Below are 26,900 nucleotides of genomic sequence, written 5' to 3'. Positions count from 1 at the left end.
CCAGCAACTTAGAGACCTGCAGGTGGAGAGTAGGAATGGTTTGGTGTTTTCACTCCTCCTTACTGGTTTGCCCCAATCCCCCATGTCTGCCCTGGGTTTTCTTGTATTAGGACAGGCAAGAGGAGGTTAGGGGAAAAAGGGCTGCAGTCTTTTTACTTGTCTGGAGCTGTTTGTTCTTTCCTTAGCTGCCGATGCCCTTTGTGAAGCAGGCTTCCAAATGGTATCTTTCTCATTGGGTGCATTTGTGGAATCTACAGATATCCTGTAAGGACACCTGCATTTCACATTGCCTTGTGATCCCCTTCAATTCCTGCACTGATTGATTGTTCAACTCGCAGCATCTCAGCTCTTGGATCTTCTCATCTGAGGAAGTAGCCCTATTGGACCAGGAACCTTCAAGATGTTTCATCCTTTCCATGGTATCCACTTGGTCCCAAAGCACAGCAGCTGGGGCCACCAGTCAGATATGCTCCCTGCATTCGCAGGGCTCTGCACACTCTAAACAATGGACGAACGAATGAATGCCCTTTTCTTATCCTTGTTTAACTGGTAAGTTACCATCCAATCTTATCTTTCTTTCCTTGACAAGTTTCCTGAAATGTAAATAGACGTCCACTGTTATTACTTCCGTACTTCCCATTCATTTCTTCCCCCACAGCAAGACGGATTCTCCTCCTCACTGACCATTGAAGTTGCTCCTGCCAAGATGATCAGTGACTTCCCAATTGCCCTAATTCCAAGAATGTATGAGTCTGGAGCTTAGCAATAGTTCATTGGGGAAGATAGTTGTGGATGGATACAGGGATGCGTGAACAGCCAAAAATCTAAGAAAGGGAAAGGGAGATAAAGATTTGAATATTTTATAAAAGAAAAGGAAGGAAAGAAGGAGGTAGAGAGGCTGAAGAAAAATGTGGACTTTAAAAAATAACCTCTGGGATACTGAAAAATCTTTTCAGCCAGGCAGTCCAGAAAAACCAGGGACTTCTTGGCCGCATGTAGACTGAAAGGGGAAAATAACCAATCAAATCTGCGGGCTTCTGACTGATTTCATATTTGCCAGAAGAGGTCAGCAACAACATTAATATCAGTCTTTGCTCTCCCTAGAGGCAAGGCGTTGGTTAGACAAGGGGTCGGTTTCTGCCTCCCCCCTTGGAGTTCATACAGGGCTTCCCTTATCTAGACTTCTGTCTCTCCTAGGCCTTCTTCCCAGAGTTTAGCAGCTGCCTGTGCTCCTGGTGAGGTGATGGATCAATCTGTAATGAATAATCGCAGGTTATGTGTCTTATGAAATGACAGGTCTTCAACTTAAATTTATGTACTTCCTCTCTAAGGCCAAGGAAATTAATTAAAATTTCTGGCATGTAGGCCAATATAATTAGATAAGAGAAAAGCATGCAGGTTTAAGATAGGGGAAAGGAGGAGAAGATGAAATTAATGTTAGTTTCAAATAATTTGTATATCTGGAAAATTCAAGAAAATAAACCAAAAGAAAACAAACAAACAAACAAAAAACAGTAAGATAACTCAGTAAGGTGGTTAGGTACAAAATCTATGTCCAGAATCAAAAGACTTCACACATAAAACAAATCTAGTGCGAAAATATAATGGAGGGAAAGGGCCTCAGTTACAAAAGCAACAACACAGAAATACAACTTTATTAGGAATAAACTTAACAAGTAAAGATTTACATAAAATATTAGCAAACCAAATTCAACAGCACATCAAAAAGATAATACAGCATAATTAAGTGGGACTTACCCCAAGAATGCAATGATGTTCAATATATACAAATAAACAAATATCATACATCACAGCAAAGAGAATGGAGGACAAAAACCATGTATCAATAGATGCAGAAAAAGCATTTGATAAAATTCAACATCCCTTCATGATAAAAAAAAAATCTCAATAACTTAGGTGTAGAAGGAAAATACCTCAACCTAATATAGGCCATAAATAACAAACCCACAGCTAACATTACAGAATGGGGAAAAGCTGAAAGCTTTCCCTCTAAGAACTGGAACAAGAAAGGATGCCCACTCTCACCACTCTTATTCAACATAGTACTGTAAGTCCTAGTCAGAGCAATTGGGCAAGAGATAAAAACAAAGGGTGTTCAAATTAGAAAGGAAGAAGTCAAATTGTTCCTGTCTACAGATGACATGATCTTATGTATAGAAAAACCTAAACATTGTCAAAAAATTCTTAGAACTGATGAGCAAATTTGATCATGTTGCAAGATACAAAGTCACTATACAAAAATCAGTAGTGTTTCTATACACAAACAATGAACTAGCTGAAAAAAGAATCAAGAAGGCAATTTCATTTACACTAGCTACAGAAAACCCATAAAATATCTAGGAATAAATGTAACCAAGAAGGAGAAAGACTTCTCAAGGGAAACTACAAAACACTGATGAAAGAAATTGAAGAGGATACAACGAATGGAAAGACAATTCATGCTCCTGGATCAGAAGAATTAATATTGTTAAAATGACAATGCTACTCAAAGTAATCTGCAGATTCAATGCAATCCTTATCAAAATATCAATGACATTCTTCACAGAAGTAGAAAAAAATTTCTAAAATTTGTATAGAACCACAAAAGACCACAAATAGCCAAAGCAATCCTGAGCAAAAAGAACAAAGCTGCAAGCATCGAATACCGTGTTTCTCCGAAAATAAGACAGGGTCTTATATTTATTTTTCCTCAAGAAGACATCCTAGGGGTTATTTTCAGGGGATGTGTTATTTTTTTTTAAGTACGGTACAACAATCTACATTTATTCAAATATAGTTAGGTTGTCTTCTTCTGGAACATCATCATAACTCTCCAAACCCCAAATTCCATCCTGAATTTCTTGCGACCCTATTTCCTTTAGAACCATTGGCTCCAGTCTCTCATGTTGAGCAATAGATCTCTCATTAAATGAGCAGGGCTGGCTTATTTATTAGATATCCAGTGAGCACTGGGTCCAATCTGCACAGTGGAGCAGAAATGTTCTCTCTGGGCTCAGTAGGAGATTGCTTACTGAAGCTTTTCCCCTGTCCCCTGGTGTTTGTGGCGGGGGTGAGAGAGGCCCACAGTGCTGAGTAAAATGGCAGCCACAGCTTTCCTTCTTCCCCCTGGGGACACGCAATACCTAGAGTGGAGCGTCCCGCTCCTCACTTCACTGAGGAGACTTTCCCCTCAAAGCCTCAGCTTGCAGCATGCACAGGATGGCCGGGACCTGACAGGGGAAGCTGACCTTGTTGGTAGGGCTGCCCGCACCTTTCCGGTCACCTATGGGATAGTAGCTGTCAAGATGGGGCAGATGAGAAGGGCTACTTATCTTCTTTACCACTCTGCGACGAAATGCATGAGTTGTGCAGATACCCTGCGTAGCCATGCCCATCACTAGGTCTTATTTTCAGGGTAGTGCTTATATTGTGCAAATGCTTAGAAATCCTTCTAGGGCTTATTTTATGGGTAGGTCTTATTTTTGGGGAAACATGGTACCAAACTTCAAAATATGGTACAAAGCTATAGTAACCATAGCAGCATAGTATTGGCACAAAAACAGACACATAGGCCAATGAAACAGAATAGAGAACACAGAAATTAATCCATGTGTCTACAGCCAACTGATTTTTGACAAAGGTGTTAGGAAGGTGTTTTTTCACTGGGGAAAAAACAGTCTCTTCAATAAATGGTGCTGGAAAAACTGAAAATCCGTATGCAGAAGAAACTGGACCCTCATCTCTTGCCCTATATAACAATTAACTCAAAATGGATCAAAGATTTAAATATAAGATCCAAAACTATAAAAATACTAGAAAAAACATAGGGGAAACAATTCAGAACATTAGTCTGGGAAAGATTTTGTAAGACCTCAAAAGCACAGGTTACTAAAGCCAAAATAAACAAATGAGATTATGTCAAACTACAAAGCTCTTTGCAGCAAAAGAAGCAATCAAAAGAGTGAAAAGAAAACTTACAGAATGGGAGAAAATATTAGCAAACTACTCATCTGATAGGGAATTAATATCCAGAATACACAAGGAACTCAAACATCTCAACAGCAAAAACCCCAAAGAATATGATTAAAAAATGGGCTAATGATGTGAACAGAAATTTCTCAAAAGAAGACATACAAATTACCAACAAATATATGAAAAATTTTCAACATAACTAATCATCAGAAAAATGCAAATCAAAACCACAATGAGACATCATCTCATATCAGTTAGGATGACTATCATCAAAAAACCAAAAAATAACCAATGCTAGCAAGTATACAGAGAAAAGAGAACTCTCATTCACTGTTGGTGGGAATGTAAACTAGTATAGTCATTATGGAGAATAGTATGAAGGTTACTCAAAAAAATACAGATAGAACTACCATATGATCCAGCAATCCCACTACTAGGCATTTATCCAAGGAAAGAAAATCAGTATGCACCCTCATGTTTATTGCAGCAACATTCACAATAGCCAAGATGTTGAATCAACCTAGGTGTCCAAGAATGGATGAATGTATAAAGAAAATGTACACAGTGGAATATTATTTAGACATATAAAAGAGGAAATTCTGCCATTAATGCTTTATGGATGGAACTGGAGGACATTATGTTAAGTAAAATAAGCCAGGAACAGAAAAGTAAGTACCATGTGTTTTCACTTATATGTGGCAACTAAAAACACTAGATCTTATAGAAATAAAAAGTATAACAGAACAGAGGATACTGGAAACTGGGAAGGGTAGGGGCAAGTAAGATATTGGGAGAGATTTGTTAAAGGATACAAAACTACGGCTAGATAGGAGGAATAAATTCTAGTGTTCTAATCCACTGTAGGATGCCTATAGTTAGTAATAATACATAGTTTCAAATAGCTAGAAGGAGGATATTGAATATTTCCAAGACAAAGAAATGATAAATGACTGCAATAATGGATATGCTAATTTCCCTGACCTGATTTATGTATTGAAACATTGTATATATTGAAACATCACCATGTACCCCATGAATATATGTACAATTATTATTTGTCCATTGAAAAAGTAAAATTGAATGAAGAAAAGAAAACTACAAAATGCTCCTGAGAGACACAAAAGAAGACTTGAACAGTAGACTTAATAATACAAAGATATCAATTCCTCCCAAGTGTATGCATAAACATTAAACAATCACAACAAAAAACTTCAAGATTTTTTTAACTAGACAAGTAGATTAAATTTTTATATGAAAAAATAAATAAGCAAAAAATAGCCAAAAACATGCTGAAAAAGAAGCATAATGAGGAAGAATTATATCTGTAAAACAGAGCATACAGCTATGGTTAAAATACTCAACTACTATCACTGGAAAAAGATGGGTTATTCAATAAATAGTGAAACAAACTAGATGGCCATGTAGAAAAAAATTTAAGTTAATTCTATTACTATATATATTACATCAGGATAAATTTCATATTGGTCAAAAGTTTAAATGTAAAAGAACCCCCAGAAATTTAATATAAAAAATAATAAGAATGTATATAGAAATAAATAAGACCTAAGTATGACATAAAACATGGAGGTCATAAACAAAAAGATTGAAAAATCTGACCTTATTAAGAATTTTTTAAAAAGTCACTATGATTCATGCCACCCCAAATGAATCAAATAGATAAATGAAACCTGGGAAACATATTTGTAACCCACATCACAAAAGGTTAATTTACCTAATGTATAAAGAGCTTCTATAAAGCAATAAGAAAGAATATTAAAACTCAAGAGAAAAATGGGCAAAAGATAAGAATGTGTGTGAATATCCTTATCTTTTCTTGTAAGGAGAACAATGCAAATTAAAAATACATTAAGGTACCATTTCCACTTATTAAATTGGCAAATGTCAAAAAGTTTTATGATACTCTGTGGGAAAATAGGTAGTATAAAATGAAATAATCTGCATGAAGGGAAATTTCATAATATCTATCAAAGTTACAAATGCTTATACCCTCTGTCCTAGCAATTCTTCTAGGAATTGTTGTTTAGATATTCTGGTACAGGGAAATAATATACGTATTTGATTCTTAAATACATCGTTGATTGTAAAGCAACAGATTAAAACAACTTAAATATTGATCAGTGAGAAAACAGTAAAATAAATAATGGCACATTCATATGGTGGAATAATCTGAAGTCATTAGAAAAGGAAAAGGAAAAAGAGGGGTGTCATATATAAATAAACAATGATCTTCAAGGGGTAGGACATATGTTTAATATGCTACCATATGTACAAAAAGGAAAAATGTGTTTGCGTGCATTTGTAGATGCATATGCTTAAAATACCTCTGTAAAGACAAATAAGAAATTGACAACATTGGTTGCCTTGGGGGAGGAGAATCAGGTAGAAAAATATTTTGAAGTATTTTTAAAAATTTTGAAAATTATGAATATATTATGCTTTGATGCTTTAATAATTAAGTATGGTTATATCTTTCTGGGATATTCTGGCACTTTATAAAATGTCTTGGGGTCCGGGTGCAGTGGCTCAAACCTATAATCCTAGCACATTGAGAGGCAGAGGCAGGAGGATTGCTTGAGGCCAGTTTGAGACCAGCCACTACAGAAAATGGAAGAATTAGCTTGGTATGGTGGCATGCACCTATAGTTCCAGCTCCTTGGGAGGTTGAGCCAGGAGGATCACTTGAGCCCAGGAGTTTGAGGTTGCTGTGAGCTGTGATGATGCCACTGCACTCTATCCCGGGTGGCAGAGCAAGGCATTGTCTGGGGGTGGGGAGGATAGTCTGAATTTGGGATACCCTCTGATCCTAATTCTGTAGGTATCTGTGGAGGATAAAGCAACTCCATCTTAGATGCTAATCTGCTGTGTCAACTTCCGATTAAACCCTGTTCCGGAATGCCTCTAAGACTGTACTCATTCTACGGTTACTGTACATTCTGTCCTTAAGTTAAAACAACCTTGACCATAAATCCTGCCCTTTGGCAGATTGACACAGCATTCTTGCCTTCCCACAATTGTCCTTCCCCACGGTATATAAGCCCTGGGTCCAGAGGGTAATGGGAATCCATCATCTCCTCCTGCTGCTACCGGAGACACAGCTTCTGTCCGTAAATCCCTTTTAAACGATTCTTTCTGAGTAACTGGATTTTAACAGCTTCTTACTTTGGCCTCTCAGCTTCCTTGGCTTTTGGGGGTAGGTTTGCATAGGCCTGCTCGCCACAGAACAGTATCCTGATTAACACACGCACATACACACACATATGTCTTATCCAAAATTCAACTATACAGCCTTTCTAGAACATTTTGCCAAGAATCAGAAAACAGCAAAATAAACCAGCAAGCAGACAAAACAGGTGTTTCAAAGTCCATGAACTAAATAAAGTTTAGGTACTTCACTCAAGGAAGCCTATTAGACTTCCTTTAATCTAGTTATTATTTATTTATTGGAGACAATTAAGCTTGGTAAAATGATTTACTCATAGAAAGCAGATAAGAAAGGGCAAGGCCTCCTGCAAGCAAGGAGCAGTGTGGTAACTCACAAGTGGCATGTTGAGGGAAATAAAAAAAGCGACTCCACCAAGCTATCCAAAGAAAAGACTTAAGACAGTTCATTCACTTAGTGGAGGGGCAAATCTTCTCTGAGATCATCTCTGTGTGGTGGTGATGTCCTAATGTTGGTCTTCAAGGACCAAGAAGACATACATTCAGATATGCTCAATAGAATTTGCTAAAACTGAATTTCATGCTTAATATTTAAATGAAAATAGAGAACATTATGATGATTCAAAGTCTAAAACTTAGGCTCTCTGGAAAATAGAATGATACATTTTAGACTGTGGGATTTTTGAGTGTATTTTTAAAATGCTTAACTGATGACATCACCAACGATGCCAGAGTAACTAGTCAGAGATTTCTTTCTCTATTGAACACAGAAAACTATGAGCACAATGACTCAGCAAATGAATACATCAATATCAAAAAATTGCAGTGGATATGCAAAAACTGAGTGAAGAGAACTATTCTAACACAACATAACAATTTCATAATACTTAAGAGCCCAGAAGAACTTCCAGCTTCTCTTACAATGGAATGACTCCAAAAATCACAATCAAAATATAAAGAATGAATACCTTTTAGCAAAGAAATGAAAGGAATTATAGCAGTCATTTATCTAGGACAAGTTAGATTTAAAAAAGATGGTAGCATACTGATTAACCATAATAGAGTAATAAAAAATATTGCTGGCATACTCTTTGACCCAGCATTTCTAGGAATTGTTCTTCTAGGTATACTAACACAAGGGTACAGAGATATATGCACAAGGATATGTATGCCCTTGTTGTAAACATACATATCCTTTACTTTGAAATAATGCAACTGAAATCAATTTAAATGTCCAATGAAAGGGGACTGAACAAACACATTTTGTTATATTCGTGAATGTCTTCAATGAAATACTTACTATGTACCTATTCAATAGAAGGAGGGAATACTATATAGAGATATATAAAATTGACTACTTTAAAATAAATAACAAAGAAAGCTTCAGTACATCATGCAAAGCATCACATATTTTTTTTTAAAAAAAACATTTCTACGTGTTTGTGTGTGTTAGGATATGATTAGAAAAAGCGTTAGAAAGATACATACCAAACTGTTATATCAGTTGGCTGAGGATTTGGGGGAATGGGCAACAGGCCAATGTGTTCACATTACTGTATACATAGTTGTATTATTTGATTTAAATAAAATTAATAATGTTTAAAAAGAAGCATATTCTTGCTAACCCTGATAAGTTAATTGATGGAGTAGACCAGGAAATCAAACTCAATCTAACTATAATCAGTTTAAAATAAAACATTATAAATGACAAAACTTGAGAATAGTATATAATCACTGTCTTTGGTTTAAAGAGAATTCCTGGGTAGGTAGTGTCAGATGAGCAAACATTATCATAATGAATAGAGATCATTTTGTTCACCTATCACCTCCTTCCCTTGGGAAATGCTTCTTTTCCCTCTGCAGACCTTTGGCTTAGAGATTTTGCAAGTTTCCTTCTGAGTCTATGCTCCTGACCACAAGTGAGTGCCTGACCCAAGCTGGGCCCATTTTATAGAGACCCCGTCTCACCTCAGGCATAAGTGATGAAGCTGACGTCCACCCAACCCAAGCAAGACCAGCTACAGCTCTTTCCAGCATTTGAGAAACTGGACTTGGAGGAGAAGGAGAGTCATTCCTTCTTTGACAGTGGGACTCTAAGGTGCTTCCCTGGAATTGTCACCACCCACATGGAGGAAGCCAGGTTGCAGAAGACAATGGAGCCAACATTAGAAAGAAGCTGTGATGAAAGTTGGAGGCAAAATAGTCCAGCTATCCCACTGCCTCACTGCCCTTCTGTGGTCACATGAGAAAATAATTCTCTTCTTGACTAAATTAGTTTGGGTTGGGTGCCTGTCTTTCACAATCAGAAACTGGCTAATAGTAGGAAAAAAAGAAACAGGTGAATAAGCCAACACGTTTATTTGCTTCTACGTTTATTTCAAGGGCAATATCAAGATAACACATGAATCTAAAAATGAAATGGGTAATATTCAAAAGATTACAGATTAGGATGATTGTAACTTTTAGAACCTACATCATCAAATCCTGGAATAGGAAAATATTTTTAAGTTCTTGAAGAAAACCTATTCCCCCAAAGACAGTTTTTTTGGTTCAGTGATCATTGATTTGGAAAGAAAACAAAAAGCAGAAAGATTTACAGCTCGAAAGGCCGGAGAGAGATTTGCTGACCACATTTATCATGTCTAAACAACACGTAAGAGTTATTTTTTAGCAGTTTACTGCATGGGGAAATCATGTTGAAAAGATATTACTGGTAACTCTGACAAGTAATGAATTGATATCCTGATTAGTATTAATATAATGCTGGATTCAAAACCATATGTAGAATCAAAAACGAGGATGAAGTGGGCACATACATAGGCATGGAACAATCAGTGCAAACTTTCACACTGGAGAAAGGAGCCCAACACTTCTATTTCCTATTTAATATAAATAGAAATATTATTAAGAATGTTCTTATTAGCTAACCTTGTAGAATTGAATTGAATAACCCATTTTAGAAGAACGTGTACATGTACTCTATGTATAAAAAGGTATAATTGTTAAAGCAAAACAGAATAACAAGTATAGGAAGGGGAAAAACAATTCAGTAGAGTGGATTGCAACCATTATGACCATTTATCAAAAAAAGAAAAGTCACCTCTCAAAAAAAGTCTCATTCTATATTTAAAAACAAAGCCAATTTATAAAATCTAAAAAATTAGAAGATGAGCCAATACACTATGAAATTATAGGGAAAGTACAAATGATATTCAAAATAGTAGAAGTCAATACATAAATGATTAATGATAAGCATACATAATGTATACATACATAATGTATGCATAATACATAATGATTAAGCATAGTAGTAACTATATGATATAATGAAAAGGCACAATATAAAGGAACTCAACTTTACATTCAAACAATGAAACATTAAAACATATTAACAAACAATTGTTTAAAATGGAGGGGAGTGCGGCAGCCACCAGAACTCTCCCTGCAGACCTCCAACACTTGGAGCTGATTGAGGAGAGCCCCGGCTGCCTTTGTTCAAATCCATCCCTGCTGTGAAATCCCACATGCTGCTCCGTGAGATCTAAGGCACCACCGTCTTGGAGACAAGGGTTGTCTCTGACTGCAACTTTGGCTTGATCTCCCCATTGATCTCCCCAAGCCTCCTCAGACTATGAGACTGTCTAGAAAGCCCCCTCTCACCTTCTCTCCCTCTGTCCTGCACTACAGCTTGATGTCTCTTCCCAACCCTCTCTGGCTCCCTCTCCATATTCCTTCACCGGTATTTCCCCTAATAAACACTTGCATGGTTCATCTGTTTTTCACATCTGCTTCTCTGAGGACCTGGACTGACACAGAGAGAGTGGCAAAATAATGCATTTGTGGTGAGAGATCTGAGCTGCACGATATTGTCATATATGCAATCCATGTACGTTCAGGTAGCTGGCAGGCTATGGCCTCGACATTTCAGGTGTGGCAGAAATTAGAAGGGAGAAAGAGAAGGGAGTTAGAATTAGACTCAGCGCTATAATGACTCCCTAAGGCAGGTAGAGCCGGTGGAAAACTTGGATTTATTTTTGGCAGAATTCAAGGCAAATTGCTTAATTTCTGAATATTAAAAAGAATACTTTTTTATAAGTAAAATTTGGCTTAGGAAAGAAATTAAGAACACAGTAAAAATCTTTGCATATCAAAATGTGTTGGGATGTGGGCCAAAACACTATTTAGAAGAAAAATGTACTCACTTAAAGGTCTTTAATAAGAAGGAATAAAAAAGAGATATTAATAAAAAATGATTATACTATGAAGTTCTAGAACAGAACAAAGAATTAATCTAAAGCAAAATAAGAAAACAATATGAAAGCATAAATAAATAACTTGGAGAATAAATGGCATAATCATATAAAAAATTAAGAGCTGGTTATTTGAGGAGAAGATAAAAATTGATAAACCTCTGATATAAATATAATTAAAAAGACATAAAATAATTCTAGGGCATAAAGACATCTGTACGGCTACCCTAATGTGACATCTCCAATTTAAAAAGTCCATGTACACACGCACGCACACACACATGCAGATAAAAACCCTGACGTTCCCCAGATTGATCTCCTTTGCTGGCTTCTCCTTCTAGCTCCCCAGTGTTGGAGTGGCCCATGCTCTGACCTCATCCCTGGTGATCTCCTCTGGTCCCTTGTGTGTGTGTGTGTGAAAATAGCCTACTTGAATTCAAACTTCCTAGTTGTCATCTCTAGCCTTGACTTATCCCTTCAGCTCTAGACGTTTTATTTAATTTCCTACCCAGCATCTCAACTTCAATGTCTAATATGCATCCCTTAATTTCTGCATCTAAGATCAAGCTCTCCACATTACCCACTCACAACTGGTTCCTCTCTCGGTGTTCTTACCTCAGAAGATGGCACCGCCACTCATCCAGCTATTCAAGCATCAACCCCTGAGCATTATGTTTGAGAGCCACTCACCCCTTCTCATCTCACATGGAATCCAACCAGCCCTATTGGTACTGCAGGAATAGATAGATGATTGCTTGATAGATAGATAGATGATAGATAGATAGATAGATAGATAGATAGATAGATAGATTTCAGCTGCTTCTTGCCACCTCCATTGCTATCACTTTAATCCATATCTTCATCATTTCTTGCCTGGATCTTACAATGATTCCATTGAATGCCACCACCCCCAGGAGCCTGGGCAACCCTTTAAAAACTGTCCAATGTCTTCCCACCACACACAAAAGAAAGTTCAAAGTCTTTCCTCAGATCATCACTTGGCTGACACTTTCAATCCTTCGGCTCAAATGCTGGATCACCTTATTAAAAATGACACCTCATACCACACCCTCCATCTCTCTCCATTCCCTTTTTTGGCCTTATTTTTCTTTACAGCAGTTATCATGACCTGAATTACAGTATTTATTTGTGGACTTGCGTATTGATTATCTGCTTCTCTCTCCCTCTCCCTGTTGCACCCCCACTGCATTTCTTTATTCGAAAACAGCAACTTCCAAAACTATGTAGGCAAGAAGGTGGGGTGGAGACCTGGAGAAGGTAGTGCATTGTCTGAGGCTAGGGAGGCGCCCGTGTCAAGGTCAGAGGCAGGTACATTAAGGACTGTGGTTTCAACACGCACCAGGGATTAGAGTTTCGCGCAGAACTGAGAAGAGCTGAGAGCTGCTATTCTGGAAGAGAACAGCTGCACTAAGGAATGCCTACCAGGAACAAAGACAAGGCCTGCCATGTATAAATCTGAGCATGGGAGCGGAAGCTCACTTTAGGTAGACTATCTTTCTACTTCTGAGGTGGAGCTAGAATGGATTCTTTATTTCTCTAAGTGTGTCTCAAGGTACGAACAAAGCATGCTAGCTTTCATTCACTGCTATTACAGAGTAGGATCTCAAAGAGTTATTGCATGGCTTCTCACTGCTCTAGGCAGAGGGTGTGTGGAAGTGTTGGGAGAGGAGTTGGGATAGGAGGGGTGCATCATGACAGCCAGCAGGCCCTTAGGGCAACTGGTTGCACTCGGGTTCAGTAAGTAGAGGAATAGCTCTTCTAAATGGTTTCAGTAGTCTCAACGATTGCAGCCTGGACGCGGTGCATGTCCTATAGCTTCAGACATCCACAGACAGACAGCCTCTGGGTCGTCTCTCTCTCTCTTTCTTTCTTTCTCTTTTTTTTTTTTTTAACAGAATGCAGCTCTGACCCTTATCCAAAGTGGTTAGGCATTCCAGGCGAAAGTAACCCACCAGGCTTTTAAATATAGATAGTACAAATCCAATAACACTCTTACAACATAGCATTGGCATCAAAACCCAGACGGCTGTACTGAAATCAAGTTACATCCGCCAGTTCTATATTTATGGACCACAGGCTTTCGAAAATTTAGAGGACAATCTGGAAAGCAAAGTAAGAAAATTTTATTGCAAAATAAGATTTGCTTGGGAGACTCCAGGTCCGCAAAAGAGAATTATTCTGGAGACCCCTTACCAAGATGGCCACGTAACTAGATAGATCTAGAGTAGGTTTAGTCCCAGAATACACATTTTCCTGTTGTCAAATGATAAATCTGGGCAATCCTTTGCTTGTTTGATTAAGATGTGAAAACAACAAGCTGGGACTAGACTTCTGAGAATATGGTGTTAGAGATGCTAATGATGGGATGATGATGTAGTTTTTGCTGTGGTTTGGATATGGCTTCTGTGTCCCATCAAAGCTTATGTTGACATTTGACCCCCAATGTGGTGGTGTTGGGAGATGGGAGATGTTTGGGCCATGAGGGTGTGTCTCTTATGAATAGCTTCGTGCTGTTCCTCTGTAGCGAGTGAATTCTTGCTCTGGCAAGACTAGATTAGTTCCTGAGAGAGAGATGTTATAAAAACAGAACTCCCCTCAGGTTTTGCCTCTTCCCATATGTCCGCTTTCTCTTTGACCTTCTGCCAGGTTTTGACCCAGCACGGAAACCCTCAGCCAAAGCCAAGCAGATGCTGGTGCCATGCTCCTTGAACTTCACAGCCTGCAGAACTGTGAGCTAAATAAACTTCTTCTTTTTTTTTTTTTTCATAAATTATCCAGTCTCAGGTATTCTGTTCCAGCCACACAGAATGGACTAAGACAGTTTCTATTTTTACTTCATCTCCTGAATATATCTCTGCTTCCAGATAGGTTTCATGCAGCTCTGGGACTAAATGCTTTCTCCTTTACGCTAGCCAGGCCTGGATGGTGGGCAGGGAGCAGAGCAGGAGAGCTTCTCTTATCCTAACAGATGTAAGTCTTGGGCTTCTTTAAAACCAGACAAACATAGGTCATAATATGGGAAATTCTGAACCCACTTCTGAACTAATCACTATGGCCAGGAGGGTGCCAGGCACTGATTGGTTTAGATGTGACTCTACCTGAATTAATCACATCGGGCAGGGAATAAAATCACTCTTGTTGGTTCATGCTAAATAGAGCCCATCCCAGATATGGTGATAGGGTGAATCCCACTCAAATCGCATGCATGTTTTAAACAACAGAGGGGTATTGTAGTTATTACTTGGTCCTGGATTTCTAATGATTTTTTTTTCCTGTGTGTTTTTGTGATTTTCAGGTTTACTATAATGAGCATGTATTTTGTAATAAAAAAGAAAAGGAAAAAATTAGAAATAATGAGGATATTTTAATATCGAGTTTGAGAGTGTTTTTAATATAGATATCAATCTTTTGTCAGATACATAGTTTGCAAATATTTTCTCTCAGTCTGTCTTTTAATGTTTTTAATACAGTTGATTCCAGAGCAAATATTTTTCAATTGTAATAAAGCCCTATTTATCAGTCCTTCCTTTTATTGATTGTGCTTTTGATGTAAAATCTAAGAAATCTTTGTCTAGCTCCATGTTGTACAGATTTTCTCCTATGGTTTTTTCTATAAGTTTTATATTTTTGTGTTTTACATTTCAGTCCATGATCTCTTTGGAGTTATTTTCTATAAGATGTGATATTTAGGTCAAAGTTCATTTATTTGCCTGTGAAAGGCCAATTGTTGTAGCGTCATTTGTTGAAAAGGCTATTTTTCTTCCAATGAATTGCTTTTGCACTTTGTCAAAAACTAGTTGGGTATATTTATATGAACCTATGTCTGTGTTTTCTTATCTGTTCTATTTCCTTGATCCCTATGTCCCTCCAACATGACTACATAGTCTTAATTACTATTCCTACATAATAACTCCTAATATCAGGTAAACTAATTCTTCCCACTTTATTCTTTTTCAAATTTGTTTTATCTTTTCTTGTTGCTTTGCCTTTTCATATAAATTTTAGAGTAACCTTGTGTATATCAACAAAAAATCTTATATACATATACAGTTATATGCTTTATAACAATGCTTGGTCAACAATAGACCACATAAGATTATAATGGAGCTGAAAAATTCTTCTGTTTCAATACACAAATCCTTACCATTGTGTTACAGTTGCCTATAGTATTCAGCACAGTAAGATGCTGTACAGGTTCTGTAGCCTAGGATCAATAGGCCTAAGTGTGTAGTAGGCTGCACCATCTAGGTTTGTGTAGGTATACTCTATGATTTTTGCACAATGAATGATATAATTGCTTAATGATGTATTTCTCAGAAGGTATCCCCATTGTTAAGTGACACGTGACTGTATATACACATCCTATTGGTTCTGTTTTTCTGAAGAGCCCTGACTATTACACGTGTATTATTAGATTTGCTAAGTTTGTTTTCTTTAGAGTGACTGTAAATGGCATTGTAGTTTTCATTTTAGTGTCTATGTGTTCGTGGCTAGTATATGAAAATACAGCTGACTTTTTTTTGCATTTATTTTGTATTCTGTGACCTTGATCAACTCACTGTTTGCTTCTAGGATTGCTTTTTGTATATTCTTTGAGATTTTTTATGTAGACAGTCATGTTATCTGCAAATAGAAACTATTTTAATTCTTCTTTTTATGATCTGTCTTCCTTTTATTTTCATTGCACTGATCAAAACTTCCAATGTTATGTTGAAGAAGAGTGGTGATAGTGAACAAGGCACCTTTGTTTTGTTCCTTATCTTATGAAGGAAACATTGAGTCTCTCATCAAGTACTATGTTAGCTACAGGATTTAAGTAGATATACTTTGTTAAGCTAAGAAAGTTGCCCCCTATACCTATTTTTCTGAGAATTGTTATCATGAATAGGTGTTGAAATTTGTCAAATGCTTTTTCTGAATCAATCCATATGATTAATTTTTTTCATTTTTCCCTGTTAATATGGTGGATTACATTGATTGATTTTCAAATATTGAACCAGCCTTGCATTCCTAGAATAAATCCTACTTGGTCATAGAGAATGATATTTTTATATATTGCTAAATTCTATTAGATAATATTTTGTTAAGGAATTTTTCATCTATTAATATATTCATGAGGGATATTGGTCTGCAGTTTTCATTTTGTCTGGTTTAGGCATGAGAGTGACAGTAACTTCATACAATGAATTGGAATGTATTTCTTTCTCTTATATTTTCTGGAAGAGATAATATAGAATTGGTGTTAATTCTTCTTTAAATGTTTAGTAGTTTTGCCTAAGAAACCATTAGGGGCTGAGAATTTCTATTTGGGGAGTTCTTCAATTATGAATTAAATGTAATAGTTATATAGCTATCTAAATTATTTTGTATTAAATGTTGTAAAAATTTGTGTGTTTTTGACAAATTGATCAATTTAAGTTGTCAAATTATGTGTGTAGAGTTGTTGATGGAGTTTTGATGTTTGATATCCCTTGTTTCATTCCTATCAGTAATTTGTGTCTTTTCTCTTTTTTTCTTTGTCAGTCTTAAAAGAAGTTTACCAATTTTAATAATCTTTTCATTGATCTAGCTCTTTTTTTCATTGATTCTTCTCCCTTGTTTTCAGCTTTAATTGTATTGATTTCTGCTCTTATGTTTATTATCTTCTTCCTTTTAATTTCTTCAGATTTAATTCATCCCTATTTATCTGGGTTCTTAATGTGGAAGCTTAAATTGTTGATTTGAGACTTTTCCTCTTTTCTAATGTATATATTTGGCACCATAAGTTTCCCTCTAAATACTGTTTTAGCTGTGTCCCACAAATTTTGATATATTGTATTTTCATTTTCATTCCATTCAATGCATTGAAGGTTTCTTCTTTGACAGATTATTAAGAAGTCTGTTGTTTAGTTTACATGTATTTAGATATTTTCCTGTTATCATTCTGCTATTGATTTCTAGTTTTATTCCATTGAGATTGAAAAGTATATTCTGTATGATTTCAATTCTTTAAAAATTTTTGAGATTTTTTAAATTTAATGACCTAAGATCTTGGTGTATCTTTTATGGTACTTGGAAAGAATATCTATTTTTCTATGTTGGGTTAAGTGTTCCATAAGTGTTAATTAGGCCTTGTTGATTTATTTTATATACTTGCTTACTTTCTGAATAAATAGTCTGTAATTTGTTGAGAAAGGGTGTTAAAGTGTCCAACTACAATTCTGAATTTGCCTATTTCTCCTTATAGTTCTGTCAGTTTTTGCTTCACATACTTTTAGCTCTGGTTTTTTGTTGTTGTTGTTATTGTTGTTTTGGTGTACACACTTTTAGGATTGCTATGTCTTTTTGGTGGATTGCCCTTCATATCATTATATAATGTCCTTCTTTGAATCTCCGATAATTGTCTTATCTATTTCTTCTAGTATCAATATAAGTACTCCTATTTTCTTTGGATTAATGTTTACATGATATATCTTTTTCCAATCTTTTAATTTTAAGCTATCTATATCATTACATTTGAAGGGAATTTCTTGTAGATGGCATATAGTTGGGTGATGTGTTTAATCCACTCCGCTAATCTCTGTCTCTTGGTGTATTAGACCACTTATATTTAATATAACTATTGGTGCATTAAAGTGTAATTTTTGTTTTATGTTTATTCTCTTTCATTTGTCAGGTTTTTAAAATGGATTTCTGTGGGTTACTTGAACATTTAAAAATTCTATTATGAGTTATCGACAGTTTTTTTGAGTGTATCTTTTGATACAGTTTTTTATTGGTTCCTCTCCTATTATATTACACATACATGACTAATCACTGTTATCATATTTCTTCCCATATTTATAATATAATGGTCTTAAAATATTATCTCTACATATGTTTAGAACCACATCAGACATGTTATAGTTTTTGCTTCAACCATCAGACACAATTTCAAAAATTCACAAAAAGCAGTTTATTGTATTTACTGACATTTTTGCTTAGTATGTTCTGTTTTACTTTTTCTTTTTGACATTTCTTATTTTATCATTTCCTTTCTATTTAGAGAACTTCCTTCAGCCATTCTTTTAGGGTAGTTCTACTGATGAAAAATTCTCTTAGTTTTCCTTCATCTGAGATGTTTTGACTTACTTTTCATTCCCGAAATATGTTTTTTTCTGAGTATGGGATTCGGGGTTGGCAGTTCTTTTCTTTTAGCACTTGGAAAATATTATGACACTTCCTTCTGGCCTCCATGGTTTCTGATGAGAAATCCACTGTCATCTGAATTATTTTCCCCCTATAGATGTCATTTTTTTTCTTGCAGCTTTTAAATATCTTTCTTTGTGTCTCATTTTCAGAAGTTTGACTATGATGTGATGGGTATGGGTCTTTTTGGGTTTATCTTGTTTGAGATTTGCTCAGCTTCTTGAATCTGTAGGTATATGTCTCTTGCCAAATTTGGGAAGTTTTCATTTATCATTTCTTTGAGTACATTTTTAGCCCTGTCTGTTTCTGAAGACATGAATGTTATATCTTATATTATAATCCCACAGGTCTCTGAGGCTCTATTCAATGTTTTTTCCAGTCTATTTTATTCTCTCTGTTGTTCAGATTGGGTAATTTCTAGGGTTATATCTTCTAGTACATTGCTTTTTTCCTCTGTCCCCTGCTGAGTCCATCCATTGAGTTTTTAATTTTGGTTATTTATTTATGTATTTACTTTTGTGTTCTACTTTTGCATTTTGAGTTCCAAAATTTCCATCTGGTTCTTCCTAATATCCTCTGTCTTTGCTGAGACTGCTGTTTTTTTCATTTGTTACAACATGTTCATAATTGCTCATGTAAACATTTTAATCATGATTGCTTTAAAATCTTTATCAGATAATGCTAATATTTTTGTCATCTCTATGTTGATATCTATCAATTGTCTTTTTTTTTTTTTCTCTTTCAGTTTCAGATCTTCCAGGTTGTTGGCATAAATGAGTGATTTCCATTGAAACCTGGACGTCTTTGTGTTATGAGGATCTATATTTTATTTAAACCTTTTATTTTAGTTGGGTTTTTTAGATAATTCTGCAGTAGAGGGTTGCTTGTTATTGCCATGGAAGGGTAGAAATTTAAGTTCCTTAGTTGACCTCTGCTGACAATTCAGTTTAGGGCTCTTGATTATTACTGGGCAACATTAGGATCTCCAGCCCACTATTTGGCCTCTGTTGATACCTGCCTGTCTAGGGGGGTAGAAGGGCCTCATTGCTGTCCTCCATATGGCCATCAAGGACATTATGACTGGGGGGCCTTTGCACTTGTCACCATCGATTGATGGTGAAAGTCCTGACTCTCCACTGGTCTTCCTGTGGCAGAAAGGGTGGGAGCCTCTTTACTACCCCATGGGAATGAGAATCCTGGCTCCCTACTTGACCTTCTCTGATACCACCTGTGTGTGTGTGAAGGGGCAGTGAACATGCCTCATTATGCCTTTCAAAGGTGGAAGTTGAGGCTCCCCACTTGGCCTTTGCTGAAATGGATGGGAGTGGAGCCATGGGGTTTTCTGTGTAGTTGGCCTGAGTAGAATGACTATTGCAAGTTTTCTATCTTGCTATGCTGCCCTTTTCCTGGTTCTTTGGCTAGAGAGAGCAGGCTTTCCTTGGGACTTTTGTTCTCTGTATCCATTGTATTTCTGGGTTGCTGAATTCTTCAGCTCCATGTCTGGGACATATGAAGCTAAAAGAAAACCCAGAAATCCACCATTTCATTCCTCAAGTCCCAAGGTCACTATCTTCTTTTCTCCACTTTTTAGAGTCTTCTTATGTTTGTTTTATATATCATTTCCAGGGGTTTTAATTGTACAAATGAAATTTTAAAAAGAAAAGCCATAGGCTATTATTGCTTATCAACATAGATAATACAGTTACAACAAATATTTGTAGAACTCAAATGTCGCCTTATCCATTCCAGCCTGTGGACACACGTGATGCCATCTGGACAATGACGACTCAAATGTCCTGTTCTTGCCTCTTCTGAAAAGTTCACTTCAAATGTTTTTGGAATTCCCTCACTGGGATGTATTCACAAGAAATAAAGCAGCCAGTTAGTCATGGTTACTATGCAGCATCTTCTGTGTTCTTTCTCTTCTTCTCTTATTTCCCTGAGTTAATGTCCGTTATCCATAGAGGTGTTTGAAGTCTTACCATTGTCACTGTCATTGCAGACTCTCATGAGAATAGCCATGCCCATTCCAAGAATTCTGTTTCCAGATGATGAAAACATCAAGATTCTGAAGAGTTCTGCACAAAAGAATGGAGAGTTTTCTGCTCAGCTTTGAGCCACCCTTGGTCGCACGGGCTATGAAGCAGTACTGTATGTGCCCAGAGCCTTACAAATGAGCCAAATACTTTTACAGATGCACTGTGTCAGTCATTTGCCTGTTTGTAGATCAATTTCTTGACATCTTCTGTCATGCTCTGTATCACAGGGAACTATGTTTCCCAAGGCTCCTTCCCCTTTGACTTCTATAAAGATTCATCCAAGGGGAAGAGGTGGAAGTAGAGATGAAACCGAGATGTTTCTCCTCTCTCTCTGCTTCAGGTGGCACCACCAGTGGCAGCTGTATCTTCTCAGTGGCTCTAGCTCCAATTGGGCAGCACTTTCTCCTAAGGTCCCAGCTTGCTGAGCGCGTCCAGTATGGTTCCATCTACTGTTGAGTGGCCCAGCTTCTGGGTTCTGGTAATATCCCCTTCCCTTTGTTCCTCTAGCCTTAAATTTGTGGTACCTTTTTCTCTGTTGATAATTTTGGGGCTGGATCATTGGCCCCTCCACTCATTTGACTTCTCAATTCTTCTATCACTTATGTATCTAATTACATGTATTATATTTCCCCTGAAATACCTAGAGTGGTTTCTGTTTTCTTGAGAGGATTCCAACTGTTATAGACTCTTAAAAATAACGCCAAATTGAACAGCTTGAACAAGAACATCCAGGTCTCTGAGCGAACCAGCAAGCAATACAGGAACAACATAGCAGTCTGAATTTAACTTCCTCTTTTCACATCATGCTAGTTGTTAGGTACAAGGTTGCTGTTTGGCTCAACCCTATAGAAAACCATGCAAATCCTCATCCATGTAATTGGCAATCCTTAGAGTTGTGTAGTTCCCATGGTCATCTGTATCTAACAACCTTTGCGTAGGTAGACATTGTCCAGACATTTTCCTTAGGTAGTAACACCTGTCTATTAGTAGTACTAGAGTTAGCCCTGAGTGACAGAGAGAAACTACAGTAACATAAATGAACCAGCAATTTTCTCACATGTAAAAGCCTATAGAGATGTGGTCCAGAGCTAGGATGGCCATTCTTCTGCACAAGGTCCATGGACACCAAACACTGGATTCCTCTTGGCTCACCAGTGTGCTATCCCTCATGTGTGAACCTCAATCTTATCATCCATGAAAACATCTGCCTTCCAGGCAGCAAAATAGAGGAAGGGACCAACAAAAAACAAAACAAAACAAAACAAAACCAACAACAGAAACCATGCAGAGGCCATGGGAAAATGCCAAATATCGCCTAAAGAAAATTCCATATAGCAACTATGTGACACTCTGTTGATATCCTTTGGTCAGAACTCTCAGGAGTGGGGTTAGTGGGCTTAGACTGTTCCCTTTGATCGATGGTTATCTTTAAGGGAAAGAGAATCCTTTCTTATACATTGATGCTGATGCTCTGGCCTTAAACTTACAGAGACTTCTAAGGTCTCTATAAGAAAGAAAAGAAATAGAGGCTCAATCAGAAACCTAGACACATAGGTTTTCAGTGCTAGACTTTATTGAGATGGTAAATTAGGAAAAAGTCACCAAACTTTAGTTTATGAGAAATATAGGACTGAAAACGAAGTTTTTAGACTCCTAGTTTGGTGATTTCTTTGTGATGTTTTACTTCACAAAGAAAACTGTCTTTCTTCCTGTGGCTTAAGAAACATGACTATAAATTCTTTGCAGTTCCTCCCCCAAAGTGGTAGAGTTTGTTTTTCTGCTTTTCAGATCTTGGCTGGCCTTGAGACTTGCCTTGACCAGTAGAATATAGCGGAAGTGATGTGGTATGACTGCCAAACCTAGGTGTCCATAACCTTGCAGCGTCCACTCTTGCTCTCTTGGAACCAGTTGCCATGGGAACTAGACCAAGCCAGCCTGCAGGAGGGGCCTCATGGAGGAGATCTGAGGCACCTTCAACAGCCCTGCCAACGACCCATCCTGGACTAGGCAGTCCTCAGCTGGCCTGCCAGGTGAAGCCAAGTACATAAATGAGCACGGATGACATTCCAGCTGTACCCAATTTGACAACCCATAGAATGCATAGCCAATAAATTGTTTTTTTTTTTTTAAGGCACCAAATTTGGGGTTTATTATTCATATGAAGCAATAAATAACTAGTATATTCCCTAACTCCCTAATCATATTTATTGTGTTCTTTAAGGGCTTCACAGGGGGAGACTGTACAACTCAAGCCATTCTTTTGTTCCCTGTTGTTCCAAGTGGGAACATTTTTGTCATAAGTCCTTTATACAGCACATAATACTTGCTGGACATTAAATAGATTCAGGCAGTGCTACATGTTTATGACATTTGTTTTAATAAAATAGGCTTAATTGATATAACGCATAAGTATAATTCTCACATTTTTCACATGATGAAACAGAGAAGTGAAGTCTCATCTTCAGCCAGGTAGTGAATGGGACTGGTTTAACAATAGAGCGAAACTCAGCAGGGTGCAAGCAGAACCAACTTTACTCTTTCTTGCAACTATTCCTGCAGCACCTCTTCTGTCAGCTTGTCACCCCTAGGTGAACTCTTGGGCAAGTCCAGTAGCTTTATCAGATACTTTAAGAAATAAGAGGTCCTCTAGTCACTTACAGATAATAAAAGGTGCAGTCCAATCTACCAAAATTCTGGATTGACTCTTTCAAAATTTCTCCCCTTCTTCAGTTTGCACTTGTCTCTGGCTTAGAGCCTACATTGGGAAGCATGGGTCATGGCCAACATCTTCTTTCTTTCTCTACCCACCTCCTCTCTGACTCGCTAAAATAGCACTGTTGATTCCTTCCAGGTTGGAGCTTGAGAAAGGAGGAGAAGTAAGGGATGGAACAGGTTTTACTTTTAATCTGGTGTTGGACCCCTCTGAATAAGACTGATGTGTGAAGTTTTCTGTCTCTTATGGGACCATTCTGTGGGCTCTTCAGAGTTATTCTCACTGGAAACATCTAACTAAAGTCCTCTGAATTGGATCATGCTTCCCAGGCTTAGTGTTCATAATCTCGCCTTAACTTTCACCCAAGAGTGCACGTCCGGCCTCTTCCCGCTGGGCAGTCTTTTTCCTGGCAGGACGCCCCCCAGTATGTACATTTCAATTCAGCTCACGGCCTGCTCCCTACTGCTGGACGCGCAGAGCACAGAAAGTGCACAGAAAATGCTTATCCACGGAGATGCGTCCTGTGTCCAGGGCGGTGTTCTTGCTGTGCCATCTCAGTGCAGGTACCCAGCCACACTCTCCTCTTTATAGTTTTCAGGCATGAGTGCCATTTCTTGATACAGCAAGTGCTCCAAATTGTTCTCTGGGGCCTCCTCATTTGTCTCAAAGTGAGAGGTAAACATGATTCATGGAGAGGCAAAAGAAAACCGTAGTATCCAAAAACTTTCTTTGTAGAATCCTGGTGAGGATTCACCACCCTGCCTCACGATCTGCAACTATGTGAGGAGCTTCTGGACCCTCCAGTGCTCAGTAAACAGTGCTCATCCGACTAAGAGCTGCTGTGCTTGTGGACGGCAGTTCCAAGGTGAACAGACAATTTTCTGTCTACAAGGCTGCTACTCTGGTTGAAGAAGAGGCAGAAAAATGTTTTTCCTTTTGAGCTAATTTATAGCTTAGAGCAATTGGGAGACACTGGAGACACTGGTTATTTTCCCAAGGCTTTGACTAGAATGGCGTATTTTCAGACATGACCAGACCGCTTTGTAGAATTGACATTGACATTATAGAGCTGATAAAAAGTCCCTTGGAAACACTGGCCTGGTACCTTGTCTATGTGGTTCCCTTTCCAAGGTTCCTGACCTGTGGTAAGTAAAGAATGTCACTTTGTGACAGACCCGGGGTCCTCAAAATATTTTGGGCCCTTGAGAAGAGGAGAACTGGCCCAATTCACACAGGAAGCACAAGCACAGTATGATGGCAAATCTTCGGTTTGGCCTCCTGGTCTTGAGGCCTTGAAAAGTCTAATCTGAAATTCCTTATGAAAGTTCCTGCAAAGCCAACTTAAAAAGTACTTATATGGCCAGTCACTATTCTTGCTGTACTTTATGCAAATAATTCAGCCAGGTATAATAGGAGTAAAACTTATTTTGCAAATTAGTCTTACTATAACATGTCTTTGGTAGAAATAGGAAACTGGAGAGAGAAAAATTATGTTCAGAACACAACTATAGTAAACCCATTATTAGATTCTAGTCTTATTCATCGTTTTTGAGTTTTATTATTTGCCTACAATTTGGACTAAATCCTGAATTGTTTCTTGGTTACAACAAATCTCTAAAGAAGAACCAGTTTTAATCTTCTTCGTGATGCTTTTAGTTGACTCCCTATTGGAATGGTCTGTTATTGTTGTTGTTGTTATTGTTGTTTCTGCTGTTGTTCTGGAATACAAATTCTCTTTTGATTGTAACCCTTGTGTGCATTATATTACATTTCTACTATTCAGATTATTAATGTTATGCAATCTCTCATCATTTTTCTTCTTTTGAGACAATCAAAATCATGGTATTCCAAAGACCAGAGATGGTTCAACAAAGCCTGCTGTTGTCTGTATCATTGCTGTGATTTCTGCTTACAAGTAGAAAACAAACTGATGCAACATGTCACCCACAACCCCACTCCTGACCCCACTCCTGACCCCACTCCCAATGGCTCAGGACTATCACAGATGAGGAGCGTTCATTAGACTATAAGAGCCAGATGACAGAGTGGAGCGGGGACACTCAACAACTCCATCTTGGATGCTAATCTGCCATGTTGGCTTCTGATTAACCCTTGTTCTGGGAATGCCTCTAAGACTTCTGATTTATCTAGTTACCATAAATTCTGCCTTTAGAGCAAAACAATCTTGGCCATAAATCCTGCCCTTACACAGATTCACACAGCATTCTTGCCTTTCCCTGAGGGGTCAGCTTCAATAATAGTCCTACATATTTTTCCCCCCATGGTAGACAAGCCCTGGGTCTGGGCGTAGCAGCGCAGGGATTTCCATCTCATCAGGCACCACCTGGGACTTGGCTTCTATTCGTAAGTCCCTATTAAATGTTTCTTTCTGAGAAATTGGACATATAAGCTTTTTTCTTTGGTCTGTCAGCTTCCTTGGCCTTTGGTGGTGGGTTGCCATAGACCTGCTCACCAAGGGACAGCAACCATCAGAATTGTAAAAATGTCACCTTTGCTTCCCTGCCCCCTTCTCCCATTTCTATGTAAAAGAACGTATATATCCCACGTCTGTGTAGCCCACAGGAGGACGCATGTTCGGTTTTCACTGAGTCTATGTTCCTGGGCTATTAGATCTCAAACTCGACTCAGAATAAAACTAACTTTAAATTTCTTTTTTTTTTTTTTTTGTAAGGCAAACATTAAAATGAGGTTTATTGAGGAGAGAAAGATAGGATCATAGGACAAGAGTGAGGTATAGGTTTACAGAGCATGGTACGCACGCCACAGATGACAGAACCCATTATCATGTGAAGGGAGTGCCAAAGTAAAGGGTGCAAAAAAAGCTAAATTTCTTATATAAAGCTATATTTCTTATATATATAAATATATAAGATATATATAAGATATGTATATATATTTCTTATATAATAAAGAAGTCCAAGTTTTCCAATGTCTTCAATCTTTCAGTGAATTCTAAGTCTTGTCTCACATTCCACTGAAATATTAGACAAGCCAAGAGTAGGAAAACCAGGTTCACAATCTCTTATCTTTGGCTGCATTGACGGTCCGATACTCTCATATTGCTCTTGGAAACTCTGAAACAACAGAAACGAATGCTTACAAGTGATGATAGCTGCAATACACACATGTGGTGTTTGCCTATCATACACAAAGCAATGCATGCAACACACATTACTTAATTTAGTTCTTACAGTAACCAGGCCAAAGAAGGATGAATATTTTCTCTTACAGATGAGGGTATAGAGAGATTTAGAGATTATCCCGAGATCACGACCAGTAGCTAGAAGAACCCACATTCGAGTCAACTCGGGGCTGTCTAGATCTAACGTACCTGCTCTTTGCACTAGACCACATCACTAATATTTGCAAAGTGCATGAAATGGATCATATTTACCGACACTGGCAGGTGAAGAACGGCAGAGCCAAGGCTGACAGCGAGGACTGCAGGAGGCGAAACCGCAGGGAAGCTGTGGCCAGTGGAGACGTGAAGGGGCCTCTGGCTTGCCCTGCTGCAGGGAAGGGAAGAAGGAACGAAAT

At 37.7% G+C, this 26,900-nt stretch overlaps 1 long non-coding RNA gene across 1 annotated transcript in view; it reads right to left on the bottom strand.

Annotated features, from left to right (window-relative positions):
* LOC142872875 (uncharacterized) overlaps nt 1-26,900 on the bottom strand; it is a 30,126-nt gene extending 3,226 nt beyond the window's left edge. The window contains exons 1-2 of the long non-coding RNA XR_012920967.1: nt 26,758-26,900; nt 10,813-10,953 (exon numbers count right to left, since the gene is read on the bottom strand). This is a non-coding gene — a long non-coding RNA (uncharacterized LOC142872875). The remainder of the gene's footprint in view (nt 1-10,812; nt 10,954-26,757) is intronic.

The sequence above is a fragment of the Microcebus murinus genome, chromosome 9 (assembly GCF_040939455.1).
Source record: "Microcebus murinus isolate Inina chromosome 9, M.murinus_Inina_mat1.0, whole genome shotgun sequence".
Lineage (NCBI taxonomy): Eukaryota > Metazoa > Chordata > Mammalia > Primates > Cheirogaleidae > Microcebus > Microcebus murinus.
Note: the sequence above shows the minus strand (reverse complement) of the source record. Positions and strands in the feature narration are given on the sequence as shown.